This window comes from Pan troglodytes, chromosome 8 (genome assembly GCF_028858775.2).
Source record: "Pan troglodytes isolate AG18354 chromosome 8, NHGRI_mPanTro3-v2.0_pri, whole genome shotgun sequence".
Classification (NCBI taxonomy): Eukaryota; Metazoa; Chordata; class Mammalia; order Primates; family Hominidae; genus Pan; species Pan troglodytes.
Window position 1 is genome coordinate 57009034 of NC_072406.2, and position 18519 is coordinate 57027552.

Below are 18519 nucleotides of genomic sequence, written 5' to 3' on the forward strand. Positions count from 1 at the left end.
CAGATATATAGACCAATGGAACAGAATGGAGGCCTCAGAAATAACACCACACACCTACTACCATCTGATGTTTGACAAACCTGACGCACAAGCAATGGGGAAAAGATTCCCTACTTAGTAAATAGTGTTGGGAAAACTGGCTAGCCATATACAGAACACTGAAACTGGATCCCTTCCTTACACCTTATACAAAAATCAACTCAAGATGGATCAAAGACTTAAACGTAAGACCGAGGACCATAAAAATCCTAGAAGAAAACCTGGGCAATACCATTCAGGACATAGGCATGGGCAAAGACTTCATGACTAAAATACCAAAAGCAATGGCAACAAAAGCCAAAATTGACAATTGGGATCTAATTAAACTTAAGAGCTTCTACACAGCAAAAGAAACTATCATCAGAGTGAACAGGTAACCTACAGAATGGGAGAAAATTTTGCAATCTATCCATCTGACAAAGGACTAATATCCAGAATCTACAAAGAACTTTAAACAAATTTACAAGAAAAAAACAAACAACCCCATCAAAAAATGGGCAAAGGATATGAACAGACATTTCTCAAAAGAAGACATTTATGCAGCCAATGGACATATGAAAAAATGCTCGTCATCCTGGTCATTAGAGAAATGCATATCAAAACCACAATGAGATACCATCTCACGCCAGTTAGAATGGCAATCATTAACAAGTCAGGAAACAACAGATGCTGGAGAGGTTTTGGAAAAGTAGGAATTCTTTTACACTGTGGTTGGGAGTGTAAATTAGTTCAACCATTGTGGAAGACAGTGTGGTGATTCCTCAAGGATCTAGAACTAGAAATACCATTTGACCCAGCAATCCCATTACTGGGTATGTACCCAAAGGATTATAAATCATTCTGCAATAAAGAGACATGCACACATATGTTTATTGCAGCACTATTCACAATAGCAAAGACTTGAAACCAACCCAAATGTCCATCAATGATAGACTGGATAAAGAAAATGTGGCACATACACACCACGGAATACTATGCAGCTATAAAAAAGGATGAGTTCATGTCCTTTGCAGGGACATGGATGAAGCTGGAATCCATCATTCTCAGCAAACTATCACAAGATCAGAAAATAAAACACCACATGTTCTCACTCATAAGTGGGAGTTGAACAATGAGAACACCTGGACTCAAGGAGGGGAACATCACACACTGGGGCCTGCGGGGGATGAGGGGGCTAGGGAAGGAATAACATTAGGAGAAATACCTCATGTAGGTGACTGGTTGATGGGTGCATCAAACCACCATGGCATGTGTATACCTATGTAACAAAACTGCATGTTCTGCACATGTAACCCAGAACTTAGAGTATAATAAAATAAATAAATAAATAAATAAATTACTTTGGGCAGTATGGCTATTTTCACGACATTGCTTCTTCCTATCCAAGGGCATGAAATGTTCTTCCATTTGTTTGTTTCCTTTCTTATTTCCTTGAGCAGTGGTTTGTAGTTCTCCTTGAAGAGGTCCTTCACGTTCTTTGTTAGCTGTATTCCTAAATATTTTATTCTCTTTGTAGTGATTGTGAGTAGGAGTTCTTTTGTGATTTGGCTCTCTGCTTTCCTATTGTTGGTATAAAGGAATGCTTGTGATTTTTGCACATTAATTTTGTATCCTGAGACTTTGCTGAAGTTGCTTATCAGTTCAAGAAGTTTTTGGGCTGCAATGGTGGAGTTTTCTAAATATAACATCATGTTGTCTGCAAATAGAGGCAACTTGACTTCCTCTCTTCCTATTTGAATACCCCTTATTTCTTTCTCTTGCCTGATGGCCCTGGCCAGAACTTGTAATACTAGGTTGAATAGAAATGGTGAGAGAGGGCATCCTTGTCTTGTGCCGGTTTTCAAAGGAAATGCATCCAGCTTTTGCTCATTCAATATGATATTGGCTGTGGGCTTGTCATAAATAGTTTTTATTACTTTGAGATGTGTTCCATCAATACCTAGTTTACTGGGAGTTTTTAACATGAAGGGGTGTTGAATTTTATCAAAGGCCTTTTCTGCATCTATTGAGGTAATCATATGGTTTTTGTCTTTGGTTCTTTTTATGTGATGGATTACATTTATTGACTTGTGTATGTTGAACCAGCTTTGCATCCCAGGGATGAAGCTGATTTGATTGTGATGGATAAGATTTTTGATGTGCTGCTGGATTCGGTTTGCCAGTATTTTATCGAGGACTTTTTTGCATCGATGTTCTCCAGGGATATTGGCCTGAAGTCTTTTTTTGTGTCTCTCTTCCTGGTTGTGATATCAGGATAATGCTGGCTTCATACAATGAGTTAGGGAGGAGTCCCTCCTTTTCAATTGTTTGGAATAGTTTCAGGAGGAATGGTACCAGCTCCTGTTTATATTTTTGGTAGAATTCAGCTCTGAGCCCATCTGGTCCTGGGCTTTTTTTGGTTGCTAGGCTATTAATTACTGCCTCAATTTCAGAGTTTGTTATTGGTCAATTCAGGGATTCAACTTCTTCCTGGTTTAGTCTTGGTAAGGTGTATGCATCCAGGAATTTATCCATTTCTTCTAGATTTTCTGGTTTATTTACATAGAGGTGTTTATAGTATTCTCTGATGATAGTTTTTATTTCTGTGGGGTCAATGGTGATATCCCCTTTATCATTTTTATTATGTCTATTTGATTCTTCTCTCTCTTCTTCAACTATCTATTTGTTAAGTTTTTCAAAAAACAACTCCTGGATTTGTTGATTTTTAAAAAGAGTTTGTCATGTCTCTATCTCCACTTCTTCTCTGATCTTAATTATTTCTTGTCTTCTGCTAGCTTTTGGATTAGTTTGCTCTTACCTCTCTAGTTCTTTTAATTGTGATGTTAGAGTGTTGATTTGAGATCTTTCCAGCTTTCTGATGTGGGCATTTAGTGCTATAAATTTCCCTCTTAACACTGCTTTAGCTGTGTCCCAGAGATTCTGGTACATTGTCTCTTTGTTCTCACTGGTTTCAAAGAACTTCTTGATTTCTGCCTTAATTTCATTATTTACCCAGGAGTCATTAATGAACAGGTTGTTTGATTTCCATGAAATTGTGTGGTTTTGAGTGGGTTTCTTAATCCTGAGTTCTACTTTGATTGCACGGTGGTCTGAGAGACTGTTATGGTTTCAGTTCTTTTGCATTTGCTGAGGAATGTTTTACTTTCAATTATTGGTTGATTTTAGAATAAATGCCATGTGGCACTGAGAGGAATGTATAGTCTATTGATTTACAGTACGGAGTTCTTTAGATTTCTACTAGGTCCACTTGATCCAGAGCTGAGTTCAAGTCCTGAATATCCTTGTCAATTTTCTGTCTCATTGATCTGTCTAATACTGACAGTGGGGTGTCAAAGTCTCCAACTATTATTGTGTGGGAGTCTAAGTCTCTCTGTAGGTCTCTAAGAACTTGTTTTATGAATCTGGGTGCTCCTATGTTGGGTGCATATATATTTAGAATAGTTAGCTCTTCTTGTTGACTTGTTCCCTTTACCATTATGTAATGCCATTCTTTGTCTTTTTTGATCATTGTTGGTTTAAAGTCTGTTTTTTCAGAGACTAAGATTACAACCCCTGCTTTTTCTTTTCTCTCCATTTGCTTGGTAAATTTTCCTCCATCCCTTTATTTTGAGCCTATGTGTGTCTTTGCATGTAAGTGGGTCTCCTAAATACAGCACACTGATAGGTCTTGATTTCTTATCCAATTTGCCAGTCTGTGTCTTTTAATTTAGGCATTGTTTTTACATTTAAGGTTAGTATTATTATGTGTGAATTTGATCCTGTCATCATGATGCTATTTGGTTATTTTGCACACCAGGTGATTCAGTTTCTTCATAGTGTCATTGGTCTTTATATTTTGATGTGTTTTTGCAGTGGCTGGTACCAGTTTTTCCTTTCCATATTTAGCGCTTCTTTTAGGAGCTCTTGCAGGACAGACCTGGTGGAAAAGAAATCCCTCAGCATTTGCTTGTCTGAAAACGATTTTATTTCTCCTTCTCTTATGAAGCTTAGTTTGGCTGGATATGAAATTCTGGGTTGAAAATTATTTTCTTTAAGAATGTTGAATATTGGCCCCCACTCTTTTCTGGCTTCTAGAGTTTCTGCTGAGAGGTCTACTATTTGTCTGATGGGCTTCCCTTTGTAGGTGACCTGGCCTTTCTCTCTGACTGCCCTTAACAGTTTTCCTTCATTTCAACCTTGGAGAATCTGATGATTATGTGTCTTGGGGTTGATCTTGTTGTGGAGTATCTTAACGGTGTTCTCTGTATTTCCTGAATTTGCATGTTGGCCTGTCTTAGTAGGTTGGGGAAGTTCTCATGGATAATATCCCGAAGTGTGTTTTCCATCTTGTTTCCATTCTTCCCGTCTCCTTCTCATACTCCAATCAATCGTAGGTTCGGTCTTTTCACATAGACCCATATTTCTTGGAGGTTTTGTTTGTTCCTTTTCATTCTTTTTTCTCTCTTCTTGTCTGCATGTCTTATTTCAGTAAGCTGGTCTTCAAACTCTGATATCCTTTCTTCTGCTTGGTTGATTCGGCTGTTGATACTTATGTATGCTTCACAAAGGTCTCGTGTTGTGTTTTTCAGCTCCATTAGGTCATTTATGTTCCTCTTTAAACTGGTTATTCTAGTTTGCAATCCCTTTAACCTTTTATCAAGGTTCTTTGTTTCTTCTTCTTCTTTTTTTTTTTTTTTTGTCAGAGTTTTGCTCTTGTTGCCTAGGTTGGAGTGCAATCTCAGCTCGCTACAACCTCCACCTCACGGGTTCAAGCAATTCTCCTGTTTCAGCTTCCCAAGCAGCTGAGGTTATAGGTGCATGCCACCACACTTGGCTAATTTTTGTATTTTCAGTAGAGATGGGGTTTCATCATATTGGTCAGGCTGGTCTCAAACTGCTGACCTCAGGTGATCTGCCTGCCTCGGCCTCCCACAGTGCTGGGATTACAGACGTGAGCCACTGCACTCAGCCAGTTCTTAGCTTCTTTGCCTTGGGTTAGAACATGCTCCTTTAGCTCATCGTAGTTTTTTATTACCCATCTTCTGAAGCCTACTTCTGTCAATTCGTCCATCTGATCCTCCCCACAGTTCTGCACTCTTGATGGAGAGATGTTGCAATCATTTGGAGGAGAAGAGGCACTCTGGCCTTTTGGGTTTTCAGAAATATTTTCATTGATTCTTTCTTATCTTCATGAGTTTGTCTAGTTTTGATCTTTGAGGCTGCTTACCCTTGGATGGGGTTTTTGTGGGGGCCTTTGTTGTTGTTATTGTTGATGCCATTGTTGTCACTTTCTGCTTGTTTGTTTTTCTTTCAATAGTCAGGTCCCTCTTCCGTAGGGCTGTTGAAGTTTGCTGGGGGTTCACTTCAGGCCCTATTCATCTGATTCGCTCCTGTGCCTGGAGATGTCATTCAAGGAGGCTGGAGAACAGCAAAGATGGGTGTTTGCTCCTTTTTCAGGGACCTCTGACCTTGAGAGGCACCAACCTGATGCCAGTAGGATCGCTCCTGTATAGGGTGTCTGATAACCCCTGTTGGAGGGTCTCACCCAGTTGGGTGGCACAGGGAGCAGAACCCATTAAATGAAGGATTTTGTCCCTTGGTGGTGACGGTGGTGTGCTTCACTGGTGGGAAACCCACTCGTCTGGGCTGCCCGGATTCCTCAGAGCTACCCGGAGGAGAGGCTAAGTCTGCTGGTCTGCAGAGACTGTGGCCACCCTGCCGCCTTGGGGCTCAGGCCCAGGGACATCTGAATTCTGTCCCTGAGCTTCTGGCTGGAGTTATTGGAGGTCCTGCAGGGAAGCCCGGCCCACTCAGGAAGAATGGGTCAGGGGTAGGCCTGAAGAGGCACGCTGGCTGCAGACTGCCACAGCCAGTGTGTTGGGCTGTGGGGACAAGTCTTGGGACCAAGCCACTCAGCCTTCCTGGCTCCAGCAGGAGAAAAGAGCAGCCTGGAGCTATAGAAATGAGTGCTGCCCTTCCCCCGCCCAGGGAGCTTAGTGTGTTAGGCAGTTGCAAGTCCCAGTGCTGGCTGCTGCCCCTCCCTCAAGGGGCTGAAACGGCTTAAGACAGCAGGCAGCGGCAGCGGGTGCTGGTCGCCCCTCCCCCTGGGAGTTCGGTAGGCTTAAGCAGATTCCAGCTGAGAGGCTATAAGAATCTGCACATTGCGGGGTTGGAACACTAGGCCCCAGTGGCATGGGTTCAAAAGTGGAAACTTCCCATCTGTGGGTTGCACAGTTCCATGGAAAAAGCACAGTTTCCCCTGCTGGGTAGTGCGCTCACTCACCACCTCCCTTGGTGGGGGGAGGGGGTTCCCCTTCTGTGGCTCTCAGGTGGGCGGCACACCACATTACGTGGGTAACGCCAGACTTCTAGTCAATTTTGATGAGAGAACCTGGATACGCTGGTTGCCGGTGAAGGACTCACAGGCTTATTATGGTTTTTTTTTTCATTATTTATTATTATTATTATTATTATTATTATTATTATTATTGAGATGGAGTTTCGCTCTTGTCACTGGACGGGAGCCTCTAAACGCTGCTGCTTCCACTCTGCCATCTTGGCCCCGCCCCTCTCTTCTTCCTGTTAACCTGCATGGAAGGAGGGCAGGCTTTTCCCCTGCAGTGGCTGCTTGTTCTGTATGGAAAAACAAAAGAAAACAAAAACGTCTTTGCTGTACCACCGTCAACCCACTGCCAACACCGTGTTGTGTGTGCAACTGAAACTGCTTTTCTCAAGTCAATTTGATGAACATCTCGGTTAAAAATAATCGTTCTACTATCCCTTTTCATGGCCAGAGCCTTTGAGACATCATTAGGCTGAACAACATGCCAGAACTTATGCAAGCCTGGGCTGTCAGAGTACCAGCAGGGAGCTCCTGGTGTAGTTTGAGAGCCAAGTGGTGAGGGTTTGGCAGCTTGGAGCAAAGCTACCTCTCTTCCGTCTTGAAAACATGGTGAGATGACCAATGGGCCTCCTGTGTTCAGCTGTTTCTCATGATTTCTGTATGCTTACGTATTTGGGAGCTGGAATCTCACTCTTCTGCTATTGAAGCCTGATTCGGCAGCTTACTGCTTGGTAGTCTGAGTGCATTCCCTAACTTCCTTGTCTGTTTTCTCAACATGTAAAACTGGGAAAACACAAGTATCTATCTCATTGTGAAGAGAATTCAAAGGATTTAATGCCTAAAAGTGTTTCTTACAGTTGTGTGTAATTAGTTTCCTTGAACAGATTCTTATCCTGGAGTCTGGTAACAAAGGTATAAATAACGAAGAACAGAATTCATTCAAAACCGTAACTGAGGCTGCAGGAGGCTTAGCTCAGAGTTACTCCCTGTTGAAGCACTGTTCATCCTCCTCAGAGGTGGCAAAACCCTGGAGAAATTCTTTTCTATTGTTATTTTAAATATATTTTTATTTAATTTTTAATTTCTGTTGGTGCACAGTAGGTGTACATATTTATGGGGTACATGAGACGTATTGATACAGGCATGCAATGTGTAATAATGACATCAAGGAGAATGGGGTAGCCATCCCCTCAAGCATTTATCCTTTGTGTTATAAACCATCCAATTATGCCCTTTTAGCTATTTTACTGGGAACTTCTTAATCTTCGGGCAAATATCGAAATTGTTAGCAGAGCCTACAGGTTTCTACATTGAGAAGAAGCCTTGGAGAACATGTGCAAGTGTTGCGGAGCCAGGAGATGAGCAGCTCATCACACCCAACAGCCCCTACCTGCCCCTGGACGGACTGACTTCCAGGGTCAGGGTACAGCACTGACCTAGGTCTGGCCTGGTTTTGCTTGGTTTGGGGCCCTGATTTGTCATGTCTGACACCTGCTCTCAAAGAAGAGCCTGGCTATGTCATCGCAGCTCCAGGTATGACCCAGGCTGCTCTTAGATCCATTGCTAATGGAAACTTTATCCAATGCCTTTCCCCCGGTTCTTGTTTTGGTTCCTTAACTGTAACTCACTGTCCACATCCTAGCTGCTAGACAAGGGTTCTGTTTATCTGGCAAGCTCAGAATAGTGGGCTCTGTGAGGGGATAGGGCTGGGGTGATCATCTGTGCGCCATGTGCTGGGTGATTTACGTAGAAATCGGCTATTTCAACCCTTAGCATTCTCTGTATAGCATTATCACCAAATTACAGAAAAGAAAACTGAGCTTTACAGTGGGCAAGTAGGTTAGCTAGTGAGGAGCAGGACTGGAATTCCAGCCTAGACCTGGGTAAATCTCAAGCCAGTGCTTGTTCCAGGGCACAGCCTTGCAGTGGCACCGAGAGGAATATTGGCTAGGAGTCTAGACCTCATCCTGGCTTCCTCTCCCTCCTTCTCATCATGTTTCCTGTATTCCTTAGAAAGACTGCTCTGTGAGGTCGGGTGTGGTGGCTCACACCTGTAATCCCAGCACTTTTGGGAGGCCGAGGCAGGTGGATCACTTGAGGCCAGGAGTTCAAAACCAGCCTGGCTAACATGGTGAAACCCTGTCTCCACTAAAAATAAAAAATAAGCTGGGCGTGGTGACGGGCACCTGTAATCCCTGCTACTCAGGAGGCTGAGGCAGGAGAATCTCTTGAACCTGGGAGGTGGAGGTTGCACTGAGCAGAGATCATGCACTGCACTCCAGCCTGGGCAACAGAGCGAGACTGTCTCAAAAAAAAAAGACTACTCTGTGAAGAGTTAACTATTGTGAAGATCTCATCTTCACTTGACAAGACCTGTGGTGCTGCTCAGAGGATTTGTTATAGTGCTGGAGGTTGTGGGTGGCCTCTCCTCAGACCTGATGTTGTTAATAGGTACCCGGATTTAAAGCACACAGTGAATGGGGTCAGGGCTATGTCTTCATCCTAGCCAGCAATATTACAAAATCTTGTTTTGATGCTCATGCTGGCTCAGAAAACTCCACCCACTTCTCAGTAAACTCACTCTAGGGACCTGCTGTCCAATGGTAGTCAATACCATAATCTTTATGGAGAGAAGGTAAATGCAGCCTGGTTGCAGGGCTACTCACCAAGGACTGGGGAGAGAAGGATGGAGTCCCAAAAGAGGTTTGCCTGCTTCTCTCCCAGACCATGGCCCTAGGGAATCTGTTTCAAAAGTGTAGCTCATGCATTGCGGCCCAGATTCCTAACGTCTGTCCAGCTGTGTGGTCGCCAGGGCCTCCAGCTGCCAGTCAGATGGGAACTTGAAAGGTGACGTGACCTTCAGATAAACAAAGCAAGAGCTGAGGTAACAGCAAACATCAGGCAAATATTTGCCATAGGAACTGCGTTTGAACTCTCCCCCGTGGTGTAGGTCCAGGTTTGCTAGCACAACCTGACCTCGGCAACCTTGCCCTCTACTTGTTGTTTTGAGATAATTCATTTTAGTGTGTAGGTTTTCCACAGGCTCTGCTTGAGTCAATAAGTGATCTCATGACCCCAGAGCATTCTATTTGGGGCTCCTCTACAGGAAGCCCAACATGGCTCCAGGGCAGGTGGGTAATCTCTTCTTTTCTGGATGGAACACACCTAGATATTTTAGTTATGGTACTCATGTCTTAGGAAGAGTGTAAAAAACTGAAGAAGTAGTTAAGAACATCTTGAACCATAAGGTGGCTCAGATGGAATGAAATGGATGAGTTTACCTTGAAAGCAATACATCTCCTAGCCCACTACTTCTTGGTTCATGCACTGTTGCTTTTCTATGGCTGATAGAAAGTAATCTTGATTATCAGAAGATGTGGGTCTATTATTAAGGCTATCATTAAGAAGACAGAGGAGGAAGTGGGAAGAAAAGGAAGAAGGATGAAGAGAGAAGGAGATGGAAAACAGGAAGGAGATGAAGTAGAAGGAGAAGGAGGCATGGGGAGGGGAAAGCAGGGAGAAAGAGGAGGAAGAGAAGAAGAAGAAGGTGGCAGAGAAAAGAAGGAAGAGAAGAGAACTGATATCTACTGAGTGCCCACTGCATGCCAACAATTTTGCATGAATTATCTTATTCAATCATGAAAACAGTCCTTTAATTTAGGCACTAGTAGTTCCCCATTTTTCAGATGAGAACCTCACTCCTAGAGAGGGTTGATAACTTCTCCCAAGTCACACATCCAGGAGTTACAGGGCTGGAACTGCGCCACTTAGGATGGTGTGACCCCACAGCTCCACCCCCATCTGGGCTTGCTCTAGAGGCCTGTATCTACACAGAACACCACTGTTGGGGAAGGGGAGGTTTCATTGGCCAGTGGTGATGCATCAATATTGGACAAATGCCCAGTTATTAACAGAGAGAATACCTTTAACTTCTAGCCTATACTGAAAAAAGGAAGGCTTAGTACCCAGAACTCTCTGCTAATAAGATTTTTATTCATTCAGAATTTTTTTGAGAAAGTAAACTTCCAGGAGAGTCCACAAGGCCTATGACATTAAATTAAATCTTTTGCACGTTCTGAATTATCAGACCCAGACCCAAGGAATGGGAAATTATGTTTGGAATCATTTCCCCAAAGCCCCATCAAATAGTGTAGTCATCAGAATAACCTGGGGAGTCTGAATCCTGAATCGGTGTTCTCGTGGATTCTGGTCCTGGTTCTGGCAGTCACTGGGCAGGCAGCCTTGGAGGGGCCTCTTAAATATTCAGTCCCCTCATCTATATGGTGGGTGGTTTAGGCTCCTTGTGTCCTGAAAGATAAGATAAGCACATTTCAATACATACTGAAACTGAAGGGATGGTCACATCACCACCCTGAGTCTCCAGCTGGCTTGGGAAGGTGAAGGAAAGAGACAGACAAGGTGCTCCTGGGCCAGTTGAAGGAGGGACCCTCCTGGTGTGGGGATAAGTAAAGGGCAGACGTGCAGAGTCAATGATGTTTTACCTGGAACCCAAGGAATGGGTGAAAGGTGAACAGAAAGCATTCTAGCCAGAGGGAACAGCAGGGGTGAGGCCTGGAGGCAGGAGAGAAGCTGCCATGTAATTGATCATTGGACAGGGCTTGTTGAGAATTACACCAGGGCCTCAGGCATAAGCCAGGACACTGCCAGGCAAGCCAGGTGAATGTCATTCTAAACACAGGCTGCACTAATATTCTTGGTTTTCATCCTCAAAGAGATTAGGGTTACCTGACAGCCTTCTTTTATTTATTTCTTTTTTCACAGGTTGTATGTCTTATTTGTATCTTCTGACATATCATTCACATATAGTAAAGTGCACAGATGTGAAGTTCACACCTTGATGTGTGTCTACCTGTTTATACACCCAGGTAACTGTCACCGGATCAAGACTTGGGGCATTTCCACATCTGCAGAAGGCTCCCTTCTTCCCCTAAGTCCTGCCCTCCCCACCCCAGGGGAGACACTTTCTGGACTCTACCAAACTTCTAAATGGAGTCATGCGCTGTGTGCATTGCAGGACTCTAGTGCCAGGGAGGGGTTGATGTGATCCATTTGATTTGTATTTGGAAAGATGGTACCCTGCTGTCTGCAGCATGGAGAATGAATAGGAGGGGCCCCACTTGCAGCTGGAAGATGAGATGGAGGCTGTTCAGTCCTCAGGACCTAGGACACAGGGGCCTGAATGGGGAAAGGATGGAAAATAGTGGCAGACGGTGGTTAAATCAACCAGACCTGGTGGCTGTGTGTGGGTACGGGGGATAGAAGAACTAACGCTGGTTCCTGGGCTGCTGTCTTGGTGCCTGGGAATCGGGGCAGAGAAGCTGTGCATTGAGCCAAGGAACCTGGAGAAGGAAACCCAGAGGAGGAGGATGGGAGTGACTTGGGGCCTGGGGCTTGTTGAGTTTGAGATGCTTGGTACTGCCAGGTGGAGGGGCTGCACAGGTGGATGGACTGAGACACCAGTCAAGCAATGGGCACATCCATAATGCTGGGCAAACAGACAGAGCTGTGATCATGAGACAATTGCTCTGGGAGAAAGAAATTAATAAGAAAGCAGTCAGAACTCAACAGTCATGAGTCTCATAAAGATGTTTCAGTCAGTGATGGACCAAATATACAATCGCGGTCACGTAAGATTACAGTACCGTGTTTTTACTGTATCTTTTCTACATTTAGCTGTTTAGATACACAGATACCATTGTGTTACAATTGCCTGCAGTGTTTAGTGTCTTCGCGGGCTGTATGGGTTTGCAGCCTGGGAGCTATAGGCTATGCCATATAGCCTGGGTGTGTAGTAGCTGTACCATCTAGGATTGTGTAAGTCACTCTATGATATTTATACAACAAAATCACCTATGATGCATTTCTCAGAACGTATCCCCACCATTAAGTGATGCATGACTGTAATGATCAGCTGAGTAAAGAAAAGTGCACCCACAAAGAGACTGAGAGGGACCCCAGAAAAGTGGGGGGACGCCCAGGAGAATATGGAACTGCAGAGTCAAGGGGACGGAGTGCTTCCCAAAGGCTGAGGACAGGAGCGGCCTTTACTGTGGCTGTGAATCTTGTTAAGCTGCTATCAGGTCCCAGTTCCCTGTTCCTGCATCCTTTCTCCTGAGTCAAGACTAGCAGCTTCTCAGTGAGAAACTTCGAATCTTGTAATTGGAGTAGGTCTGAAAGCATTGTAAGAAGCTCTGTGAGATTCAAACTTATTGCTTTATATATGATCTTAAGACTCAACCCCTGGGAGCTGGATACAACCATGGTTTTCCAACAGCTTCAGACAGGGTCTCTGAAGGCAGGCAGTTATTCCTCTTAGAGGCTTTGGAGACTCAGGCCCTTGTTCTCCCTTCCCCTCTGGTATCCCTGAGCTCATCAGCCCTGACTTCCTGAGTGGCCAGGGTCATTTTCCTTTTAGAAAAATTAGATAAATAGAACAAGACAATACAAACAACAGACAAAAAACCCTGTGAGATCATCAGGTACAATAATAGTAACGATTATTCATCCACCATCTGTTTTGGGTGGGGCACTTCACATGCTTTATCCTATTCTCACAATGGCCTTGTGAGTGAGAGATTCCCACTTTTCAGATGTCGGAGTCGAGGTCACAGTGCTAGTGAGTGGTGTCTGAGCCACATGAGGCTGACTGTAGACTGGGCCCACCGTTCCACCGCACCATGCCGAGTCTCAAGAATGTATATGCTCTGTTGAAAATCAAACCCTGGCTCCTGAGTGACAGATGGAAACACTGGGGTGAATCGTGTTGATTTACTTCCACAAGCATTTACCAAGCCCCTTCTATGCCAGGCATACACCATGATCGGCACTGGGGAGACAGAGGGAAAATCTTGAGCAAGTGAACTTCCAGCTGAGACAGAGAGACACAATAAGCTAATGGACAAATAAAGTCATTTTAGAACATGCTCAGGGCTCTGAAGGGAATAAGAGGAGGTGAATGAAAGTGATCATATGAAGGGGCAATTAAAGTTGGGCTGTCAAGGTCTCCAGGAGCCCAAGTTCCAGGGAACTCCTGCCAGGTTGGAGCTTCTTCCAGGCTGTGCAGTTTGCCTCGAAGACCACGTTCTGATCCTGTGGGCCAGCAGGTATGTTACTTGCTGGCCAAGGACCTGGGGTTCTATCATCAGTAATGTTTGCCAAACGGACTAAGCAGTTTTCATTTCTAAGGCAAGGTAAATCCTGCAACAGTCAAAACTGGCCTGTGATAAAGATTTGGTGAACATAGAATGTGCACGGTGGAATGTGTTGACTTAAAGACACCTCAGCTCCCCACATCAAGAAAACCTTCAACAACATCTTAAAGCAAAGGCACTACCTAGGAGAAAGCATGACGGTTTCACCTAAAAAATAGTCTTGGAGGCTAAAGGGACCCAGTGACAAGGTAGTGCCTCCTAAGCAGAGCTGGTACCCTAGGAGAGAATCCCTGTGACAAAGGTCCACATGCCTGGGCCAGAGCTGGGGTGGAGCCAGGTGGGTGCCTCCCCTGTAGATGAGTCTCCTGGGCATTCTAGCCCCTGGAAAGATCTGTCATTTCCTTAGGAGTGGAGTCTCCCCAGAAGGGTTCAGACTGGGAAGTGGGAACCTCTAGTCCAGCCTGCCCAAGGGCTTGGGGTCAGCAATGCGGACATGAGGGACACTGGCCAGGTGGAATTGAAGACTCACCCAAAGCAAGTCTTCCTCATCCTCCTCAGGGATTGGAGCTTGGGGAAGCCACCCCTTCAGTGCAGGAGAGCTCTGTTCTCTCCTTGGATAGCGTGCACCTGCCCTGGTACAGGTGGGGAGGTGCTGACTAGGAACCTCCTACCCAGGACTTGAAGGGTTAAGTCCATTTCCTTTAGAGGAGGCCTGTGGGAGTTACCAGGCACTCAGCACTGTGGGAGCACATGGCAAAGTCACTGCCCATGCTTCGCTTCTGGACTGGCATTTTTCCTGGAAGAAGGACAGCTGGGAGCAGTGGTGGTTGCCCTTGGACCCTGCTCCTCCATCTGCTTTCCCATCTGCTTGAGGGTCTTGCCATGACAGAGAGTGCATGGGAGGAGGGCATCCAGCCACTTCATCTGGATGTTTGGGACCACACATATCAGCCCCAACTACTCTCCCTTGCCCTTGCCATTCCGCCAGTTGACAGCCTTGAAAGGAGATGGGATATGGTACAACAATCACAAGACTTTGGCTCCTGGGAAGCCCAGGAAGTGGACTTGGCTTGGCCCCACTTGCTATGGCTCCAGCGAGGCCTTGCGTCTGCCTCCCCATCTGAAGTCATGGAGATATTCCTTGCTAAAGGAACCTGTCTGGGCCTGACATAGGAGGCGCTCCACAAATGGACTGTGCCCGTATCCTGAGCCTCCCAAACCCAGAAGCTCAGGTGGAAAGTCACCTGAATGGACGTGTTCTCCCTGTGTCACTTGACTCAAGGTTTTGTCCACATGCCCCTGCATCTCACTCTCTCCCTGCTTCCAGTGTTCCCTGCCAAATCATCATTCTCTAAACCACCATTCCCTAAACCATCATCCTCCAAAACACCCTTTTCTAAACCACTGTTCTCTAAACCACCCTTCTCTAAACCACCATTCTCTAAACCACCCTTCTCTAAATCACTTATCTCTAAACCACTGTTCTCTAAACCACCGTTCCCTAAACCATTGTTTTCTAAGCCACCCTTCTCTAAACCACTGATCTCTAAACCACCATTCTCTAAACCACTGTTCCCTAAACCATCATTCTCTAAACCACCCTTCTCTAAACCACTGTTCTCCAAACCATCGTTCTCTAAACCACCCTTCTCTGGCCTCATTGTGCTCACATTTCTGCTTAGATGCTTCCAGGATGCTTCACTCCATGCAGACAAGCTTTTGGGTCTCGGCCCCCCCTGGATCCTTACACTGGGAGCCTGACTCTGGACCTTTACCTCACAGTCCCCTTGCCTTGGGAGGGTCTCTCCCCAGGTCATGGTGGGCTCCCAAACATGCCCCTTGCTGGCTTTCCCTTCTGCTCCTCTGAGTCCATCGAGATCTAGCTGTCCTGTGAGGGCTGACTTTGCTCCTACCTTCTTCTCAGAGCTTTCCCCAATCAACACACCTCTGAAATCTTAGAGTCTGTCTATGGGTAATTAATTTAACATTTCACACATACTGTCTTGTCTCCTTCCTAAAATAGATCCCCTTGAGACCGGAGCTAATAGTCTTCCCTTTAAGTCTTCATCTGATTGTCCTCACCACATACCCAGGGCCCTGTGTCAAGAGCAAGACCCTAATGAACCTGACAATCACTGGGAAAGAGAAAAATTATGCCACAGAAAGTTTTAAATTAATCAACTAAGATCCATATTAAAAATTAGGAACATTTGTAGAAAGAATAAAATAATGAAGATAAGAACAGAAATCAGAGAAATAGAAAAAAGTACCCTAGAAAAGGTAAACAGAGCCAAAATTGTTTTGAAAAGACTAATAAAAGTGATGTGCACTGGCGAGATGGATCACAGGGTAAGTGGGCAGCTCTCGATGGTTCTTAACCCAAATGCCATCCAGATGTTGGGCTTAATTTATCAAAACAAGTCTGAAATCCCTAAAAGGCATTCCAGTCTGAACCTACGGGTTCATTAACATTTACTTAGCACGCCTCCTCAGGCCTCTCCTCCCACTGCTCTGGGATCTCAGGCTCCCAAATCCAGTGCCCTGAGGAGGAGGAGAAAGAGGAATAGGCAGAGGTCAGGAGCATGGTAAGCTCTATCCTTTCCTGGATTCAGAGATCTTAAGTAACTTGGAAGACAGAGATGCCATCCCCGAGTCCCTAAATGAACATAGGTCATTAGAGATCAGAGAACAGACAAACAGCACTCAAGCAGAGTGTAACTCAATCCCACACTTGGAGACACAAGCACGGCATTTGAGGAAGTGCCTGAAACTCACCTAGAGGATGGCATTGCCTTTGAAAAAGGAAACCAAGACCAGATTTATGAGTCTGCCACCAAACTGAAATAATTAGCTCAATTTTCTCGGCCATTGCAGCAGACTTTCAAGCTCTGCTTTAGGAATGGATAATTTACATGAGAGGAAAACGTGCAAGCTTTACTATGCATTTATTAACATACCACAAGCATCTATTTCAAGACTAATGGAGATGTTTCTCAGTTGGCTAAGTAAGTAAGTAAGTAAATAAATAAATAAATAAATAAATAAAAGCATCAGGAAAGACTCTAGCCAGTGGGTAAGACTCTGGAAGTGGGTAACATGTGAGGGAGAAACTCTAGATGGGGCCCATGTCCTCCCATTGGGAATTGTCTATCCAGACAGAGAGACTCTGCTGGGCTACTCCCAGAGGGCACAGAAGAAAGACCTTTCTATGGGTTCAACACTAACGCCTGTCTTACATCTGGAACCAGGACCTTTTGCAATTCAGCAGAAATCTGCTGGGAACCTGATGTGTGCCTAGCATTGGTCTGGAATCTGTGGATACTAGATGAATTAGTTGTAAGCCCTGCCCTTGAGGAACCACAGTCTAGCTGGGAGGACACTTATCTTAACACCCATGTAGGGCACAGTATGATCACAGGCAGGAGGTGTACAGAGGCTCTTTGTGAATGAGTTAATGAACAGTTAATGAATGACTAATGATGCTAGCAGTATGCACACCGTGCCTAAGTTCTCTGGCTGTCCTCGCTTGCCAAAGGTGTATTAGACAAGGTGAGCATAAAGATTATCACCCACAACAGTTTTAAGAGTGAAGGTGACCCATGGAAAAATGCACAAGGACAACAGGAGTAACCAGAACTGTCGTAAGCAAACAGATTGTACGGTCATCCTAACTATGGGAAGGTAGGAAACTGGAAAGACAGGGAAGTATAACATGGGAAGAATGTTTACTTTTTCTCCACTCATTTCTTAAATGTTTAATTTTTTTTAAACTTTTAACTGTGGCAAAACATATATACGATAAAATTTGCCATGTTACTTATAAGGGTACACTTCAGTAGCATTAAGTACATTCACATTGTTGTGCAGTCTTCAAAACTCTCTTCACCTTGCGAAACTAAAACTCCATGCCCATTCAGTGATAGCACCCCATTCCCCCTCCCTCTAGACCCTGGCAACCCTGCTTTCTGTCTCTATAGATTAGACTACTTAGATGCCTCATATAAGTGGACTTATACAGTATTTGTCTTTTTTGTGTGGCTGGTTAATTTCACTCAGCATGAGGTCCTCAAGGTTCTTCTACTCATTCCTTGATAAGTGTTATCACAGCATCAAATTCACACTTGCAATGACATCATTGAGAACTAAAAGCTATGCAGTCATTGCAACATTGCTATTCTCAGCTGACCAGATTTAGTTTGAGCTTTTCTTTCTTTTGTTTGCATTGCATCAGCTACATTACAGGAATTCTTAGACTATTAAAGTGCAGGTTCCATTGTGGAAAAACACAAGTTGTTCACAAGGCCTTCAATAGCTCATAGTCTTGTTGCTAATTGAAGAATAACCAGACCAGGGCTTCCTGGGACTGGCAGGCTGGGCCCACTGACACATTATTGTTTCAGTGGTACTTAGTCTGTGGGGAATTTTGTTTGTTTATAGGCTTCTAAATTTGGGGTTCATGGCTATTTTATAAGTCTATGTAATCCTCAATTTTCTTATGAATTGTATACCTATGTTTTATTTAAAAGTGTATCATTCCTGTGATTATTACATATGGCATGCCTGTAACAAAATATCTCATGTACCCTATAAATATAAACACCTACTATGTGCCAATAAAAATTTAAAAAAATTTATTATAGTTTAAGTTCTGGGATACATGTGTAGAACGTGCAGGTCTGTTACATAGGTATACACATGTCACAGTGGTTTGCTGCCCCCATCAACTCGTCATCTTTATTAGGTATTTCTCCTAATGCTATCACTCCCCTTGCCACCCACCTCCCAACATGCCCCAGTGTGGGATGCTCCCTCCCTGTGTCCATGTGTTCTCTATTCAACTCCCACTTAGGAGTGAGAACATGCGGTGTTGGTTTTCTGTTCCTGTGTTAGTTTGCTGAGAATGATGGTTTCCAGCTTCATCCATGTTCCTGCAAAGGACATGAACTCATCCTTTTTTATGGCTGCATAGTATTCCATGGTGTGTAT